Source organism: Vespula vulgaris, chromosome 24 (genome assembly GCF_905475345.1).
Source record: "Vespula vulgaris chromosome 24, iyVesVulg1.1, whole genome shotgun sequence".
Taxonomy (NCBI): Eukaryota; Metazoa; Arthropoda; class Insecta; order Hymenoptera; family Vespidae; genus Vespula; species Vespula vulgaris.
In genome coordinates, this window is record NC_066609.1 from 1 (window position 1) to 6,999 (window position 6,999).

The following is a 6,999-nucleotide window of genomic DNA, read 5'->3' on the forward strand; positions in this document are numbered from 1 at the left end:
CAGACGCAACCCAGACGCAACCCAGACGCAACCCAGACGCAACCCAGACGCAACCCAGACGCAACCCAGACGCAACCCAGACGCAACCCAGACGCAACCCAGACGCAACCCAGACGCAACCCAGACGCAACCCAGACGCAACCCAGACGCAACCCAGACGCAACCCAGACGCAACCCAGACGCAACCCAGACGCAACCCAGACGCAACCCAGACGCAACCCAGACGCAACCCAGACGCAACCCAGACGCAACCCAGACGCAACCCAGACGCAACCCAGACGCAACCCAGACGCAACCCAGACGCAACCCAGACGCAACCCAGACGCAACCCAGACGCAACCCAGACGCAACCCAGACGCAACCCAGACGCAACCCAGACGCAACCCAGACGCAACCCAGACGCAACCCAGACGCAACCCAGACGCAACCCAGACGCAACCCAGACGCAACCCAGACGCAACCCAGACGCAACCCAGACGCAACCCAGACGCAACCCAGACGCAACCCAGACGCAACCCAGACGCAACCCAGACGCAACCCAGACGCAACCCAGACGCAACCCAGACGCAACCCAGACGCAACCCAGACGCAACCCAGACGCAACCCAGACGCAACCCAGACGCAACCCAGACGCAACCCAGACGCAACCCAGACGCAACCCAGACGCAACCCAGACGCAACCCAGACGCAACCCAGACGCAACCCAGACGCAACCCAGACGCAACCCAGACGCAACCCAGACGCAACCCAGACGCAACCCAGACGCAACCCAGACGCAACCCAGACGCAACCCAGACGCAACCCAGACGCAACCCAGACGCAACCCAGACGCAACCCAGACGCAACCCAGACGCAACCCAGACGCAACCCAGACGCAACCCAGACGCAACCCAGACGCAACCCAGACGCAACCCAGACGCAACCCAGACGCAACCCAGACGCAACCCAGACGCAACCCAGACGCAACCCAGACGCAACCCAGACGCAACCCAGACGCAACCCAGACGCAACCCAGACGCAACCCAGACGCAACCCAGACGCAACCCAGACGCAACCCAGACGCAACCCAGACGCAACCCAGACGCAACCCAGACGCAACCCAGACGCAACCCAGACGCAACCCAGACGCAACCCAGACGCAACCCAGACGCAACCCAGACGCAACCCAGACGCAACCCAGACGCAACCCAGACGCAACCCAGACGCAACCCAGACGCAACCCAGACGCAACCCAGACGCAACCCAGACGCAACCCAGACGCAACCCAGACGCAACCCAGACGCAACCCAGACGCAACCCAGACGCAACCCAGACGCAACCCAGACGCAACCCAGACGCAACCCAGACGCAACCCAGACGCAACCCAGACGCAACCCAGACGCAACCCAGACGCAACCCAGACGCAACCCAGACGCAACCCAGACGCAACCCAGACGCAACCCAGACGCAACCCAGACGCAACCCAGACGCAACCCAGACGCAACCCAGACGCAACCCAGACGCAACCCAGACGCAACCCAGACGCAACCCAGACGCAACCCAGACGCAACCCAGACGCAACCCAGACGCAACCCAGACGCAACCCAGACGCAACCCAGACGCAACCCAGACGCAACCCAGACGCAACCCAGACGCAACCCAGACGCAACCCAGACGCAACCCAGACGCAACCCAGACGCAACCCAGACGCAACCCAGACGCAACCCAGACGCAACCCAGACGCAACCCAGACGCAACCCAGACGCAACCCAGACGCAACCCAGACGCAACCCAGACGCAACCCAGACGCAACCCAGACGCAACCCAGACGCAACCCAGACGCAACCCAGACGCAACCCAGACGCAACCCAGACGCAACCCAGACGCAACCCAGACGCAACCCAGACGCAACCCAGACGCAACCCAGACGCAACCCAGACGCAACCCAGACGCAACCCAGACGCAACCCAGACGCAACCCAGACGCAACCCAGACGCAACCCAGACGCAACCCAGACGCAACCCAGACGCAACCCAGACGCAACCCAGACGCAACCCAGACGCAACCCAGACGCAACCCAGACGCAACCCAGACGCAACCCAGACGCAACCCAGACGCAACCCAGACGCAACCCAGACGCAACCCAGACGCAACCCAGACGCAACCCAGACGCAACCCAGACGCACCCCAGACGCAACCCAGACGCAACCCAGACGCAACCCAGACGCAACCCAGACGCAACCCAGACGCAACCCAGACGCAACCCAGACGCAACCCAGACGCAACCCAGACGCAACCCAGACGCAACCCAGACGCAACCCAGACGCAACCCAGACGCAACCCAGACGCAACCCAGACGCAACCCAGACGCAACCCAGACGCAACCCAGACGCAACCCAGACGCAACCCAGACGCACCCCAGACGCAACCCAGACGCAACCCAGACGCAACCCAGACGCAACCCAGACGCAACCCAGACGCAACCCAGACGCAACCCAGACGCAACCCAGACGCAACCCAGACGCAACCCAGACGCAACCCAGACGCAACCCAGACGCAACCCAGACGCAACCCAGACGCAACCCAGACGCAACCCAGACGCAACCCAGACGCAACCCAGACGCAACCCAGACGCAACCCAGACGCAACCCAGACGCAACCCAGACGCAACCCAGACGCAACCCAGACGCAACCCAGACGCAACCCAGACGCAACCCAGACGCAACCCAGACGCAACCCAGACGCAACCCAGACGCAACCCAGACGCAACCCAGACGCAACCCAGACGCAACCCAGACGCAACCCAGACGCAACCCAGACGCAACCCAGACGCAACCCAGACGCAACCCAGACGCAACCCAGACGCAACCCAGACGCAACCCAGACGCAACCCAGACGCAACCCAGACGCAACCCAGACGCAACCCAGACGCAACCCAGACGCAACCCAGACGCAACCCAGACGCAACCCAGACGCAACCCAGACGCAACCCAGACGCAACCCAGACGCAACCCAGACGCAACCCAGACGCAACCCAGACGCAACCCAGACGCAACCCAGACGCAACCCAGACGCAACCCAGACGCAACCCAGACGCAACCCAGACGCAACCCAGACGCAACCCAGACGCAACCCAGACGCAACCCAGACGCAACCCAGACGCAACCCAGACGCAACCCAGACGCAACCCAGACGCAACCCAGACGCAACCCAGACGCAACCCAGACGCAACCCAGACGCAACCCAGACGCAACCCAGACGCAACCCAGACGCAACCCAGACGCAACCCAGACGCAACCCAGACGCAACCCAGACGCAACCCAGACGCAACCCAGACGCAACCCAGACGCAACCCAGACGCAACCCAGACGCAACCCAGACGCAACCCAGACGCAACCCAGACGCAACCCAGACGCAACCCAGACGCAACCCAGACGCAACCCAGACGCAACCCAGACGCAACCCAGACGCAACCCAGACGCAACCCAGACGCAACCCAGACGCAACCCAGACGCAACCCAGACGCAACCCAGACGCAACCCAGACGCAACCCAGACGCAACCCAGACGCAACCCAGACGCAACCCAGACGCAACCCAGACGCAACCCAGACGCAACCCAGACGCAACCCAGACGCAACCCAGACGCAACCCAGACGCAACCCAGACGCAACCCAGACGCAACCCAGACGCAACCCAGACGCAACCCAGACGCAACCCAGACGCAACCCAGACGCAACCCAGACGCAACCCAGACGCAACCCAGACGCAACCCAGACGCAACCCAGACGCAACCCAGACGCAACCCAGACGCAACCCAGACGCAACCCAGACGCAACCCAGACGCAACCCAGACGCAACCCAGACGCAACCCAGACGCAACCCAGACGCAACCCAGACGCAACCCAGACGCAACCCAGACGCAACCCAGACGCAACCCAGACGCAACCCAGACGCAACCCAGACGCAACCCAGACGCAACCCAGACGCAACCCAGACGCAACCCAGACGCAACCCAGACGCAACCCAGACGCAACCCAGACGCAACCCAGACGCAACCCAGACGCAACCCAGACGCAACCCAGACGCAACCCAGACGCAACCCAGACGCAACCCAGACGCAACCCAGACGCAACCCAGACGCAACCCAGACGCAACCCAGACGCAACCCAGACGCAACCCAGACGCAACCCAGACGCAACCCAGACGCAACCCAGACGCAACCCAGACGCAACCCAGACGCAACCCAGACGCAACCCAGACGCAACCCAGACGCAACCCAGACGCAACCCAGACGCAACCCAGACGCAACCTTCAGACGCAACCTCGGACACAACCTCGGACACAACCTTCAGACACAACCTTGGACACAACCTCGGACACAACCTCGGACACAACCTCGGACACAACCTTCAGACACAACCTCGGACACAACCTTCAGACACAACCTCGGACACAACCTTCAGACACAACCTTCAGACGCAACCTTCAGACACAACCTTCAGACGCAACCTCGGACACAACCTTCAGACGCAACCTTCAGACACAACCTTCAGACGCAACCTCGGACACAACCTTCGGACGCAACCTTCGGACACAACCTTCAGACGCAACCTCGGACACAACCTTCGGACGCAACTTTCGGACACAACCTTCAGACGCAACCTCAGACCCAACCTTCAGACACTACCTTCAGACACAACCTGCAGACACAACCTCAGACCCAACCTTCGGACGCAACCTTCGGACACAACCTTCAGACGCAACCTCAGACCCAACCTTCAGACGCTACCTTCAGACACAACCTGCAGACACAACCTCAGACCCAACCTTCAAACACAACCTTCAGACACAACCTCAGACACAACCTCAGACACAACCTTCAGACAATACTTTTTCTACAACTTTTACAGAATTTTCTCACAAGTTTTACGCACCTTTTACGTATGTCTCACACATCTTTTACACACATTTTGCACATCTCACACAACTTTTGCACAACTCTCATACAGTTCTTATACGTCTCTTTTACAATCTTTCCACAGCTTATGCCGCATAATTTAACATGAAACAGAAGGAAGTCTGATAGAATACTGAACGCAAATCAGACGTACTGCAGGCGGAATGTCATGGAAGCTCAGTCGTGTCTCTTATTCAATAAAGACGCAAGCTTGATGTAACCGTTTTCTTTTTAGACGATTATTCAAAGTCGTCGTATAAATGATCAATCACAAACATTCAAATTCTGATGTCTACTTATAGTTTCCCCTCTGTTTAATATTATATAATAAAATCACACAAATATCATGCAATAAAATTAGACAAATAGTATATATTAAAATGAGACAAATATTATACAATAAAATCAGGCAAATAGTATATAATAAAATGAAACAAATATACAGTAAAATCAGTCTGAGACTGATTACACGGAAATTACGGAGGCCTGCTACCTGTTTTAGAAAATGGCCGGTAGAGGCACTCTACGCTCTCATTCGTACGTACACACTTACGTTCACACCCATATGGCGGTGCCCCTGGGATTATGCAAATATGTTGTCATTTATTGATTCTACGTTATATTTAGAAAAATAAGCTGGGCATTACAGATAAACAGGAAAAACCAATCGATTACCTAAGAGAGAGGAACATAAGAAAAATAATTACTTCATATCACTGGATGGTTTTTATGCGATTACTGTGGAATTACGTCGAACCACTGTAAACCACCATAATACGTACTAGAATTTTTGCAAAATTTGTAAGGGTTACATAGAAACGAGCTTTATGGAAATGCTGGTGGTTACGCCGATTTTTCGATAATAACGCAAACGCCCCACGGACTATGCTAATTGCTGTTTATTAAATAACTACGTTAATATCTAGGATTAGTAAGTTGGTGGATGAAGATACCGTGGAAATTACACGGACATCTAGGAATTATGCAAAATCGACAAGCATTTTGACAAGCATTAGGTAAAAACAAATTTATTTGCTTATGCGGACACTATGACGTTACGCCTGACGCTCGGAGGCCACCTAAATACGTTCTAGGATTGACGACAAATCTATGAGGATATACAGAAATGCTGCACTTTATGAAGACGCTGGTCGTTACTTGATTCGTAGGAAATAACGAATATGCCCCTGGGATTATGCAACAATGTTGTCGTTTAAGTAACCTCTCTAGAATCTAGGGAAATAAGATGGGTACTGCGGATAACCTAGGAATTACGTCGGTATATTAGTAATTATTGAAGACAGATATTACATGAGAATAAAAAATAAAGCACAAATACTTACTTCAAATCGCCAGTCGGTGCTTTATCTAGACAAGGCATAATTTTAACAACGCTTGCAGCGCGTAAGTATTCCTGGAGTATTTCTCTTAACTTAATTTACGTTAATAATCCGATTGATACTGGATATAACTTCGTTAGGAATGATAAAGGCTATACTAATAATGAAACTCAAGTTGCAAGGGATATTCATAACGCTTTATTACGGTTCTTTAAACTTTTCCCAGAGCTTCGAAATAATAATTTTTTTGTTGCTAAAGAATCTGGCGACAAATATACACTTGCTATTCCGTATATCATCGAAGGCTATAATATTGAAATATAACTATGAAATATAAGGCTATAATATTAAAACGTAAAATAATTGTCTAGGTACGATATCCTAGGACGATTAATCTAAGTTGATGCGATGTAAAACTGCTTCGTATATATATCTATATATAATTGTTTTCTCTATCCGTTTGCCGTTTTATATCAATTAGATATTTTATAGCGTTCGATAACCATCCAGAACGATGAAGGACATGATAAAATTTTGGGTGTATTTGCTAACAATTTTTCAGATATGTCAAGTGAAAGTGAAGATATTGATCATTGTAAGGATGATATTGAAAGTGAAAGAAGCGAGGTGGATTGCAGTGACGTGGTGAAAGCTCTGACAGTGGTAATGATATAGTTATTCCTTCAAGTAAACGATAAATAGTAATTTCAGATGATATTATA

At 53.8% G+C, this 6,999-nt stretch overlaps 2 long non-coding RNA genes across 2 annotated transcripts; one reads left to right on the forward strand and one right to left on the reverse strand.

The window, feature by feature from the left end:
- Window positions 1-5,805: 5,805 nt before the first annotated feature.
- LOC127072002 (uncharacterized) lies at window positions 5,806-6,984 on the forward strand. The gene is made up of 3 exons (XR_007785286.1): window positions 5,806-5,953; window positions 6,032-6,341; window positions 6,840-6,984. It is a non-coding gene; the product is annotated as an uncharacterized LOC127072002 (long non-coding RNA).
- On the reverse strand, window positions 5,950-6,420 carry LOC127072003 (uncharacterized). Its single transcript, XR_007785287.1, has 2 exons — window positions 6,281-6,420; window positions 5,950-6,201 (listed from the first exon to the last, which is right to left on the reverse strand). It is a non-coding gene; the product is annotated as an uncharacterized LOC127072003 (long non-coding RNA).
- Window positions 6,985-6,999: the final 15 nt, after the last annotated feature.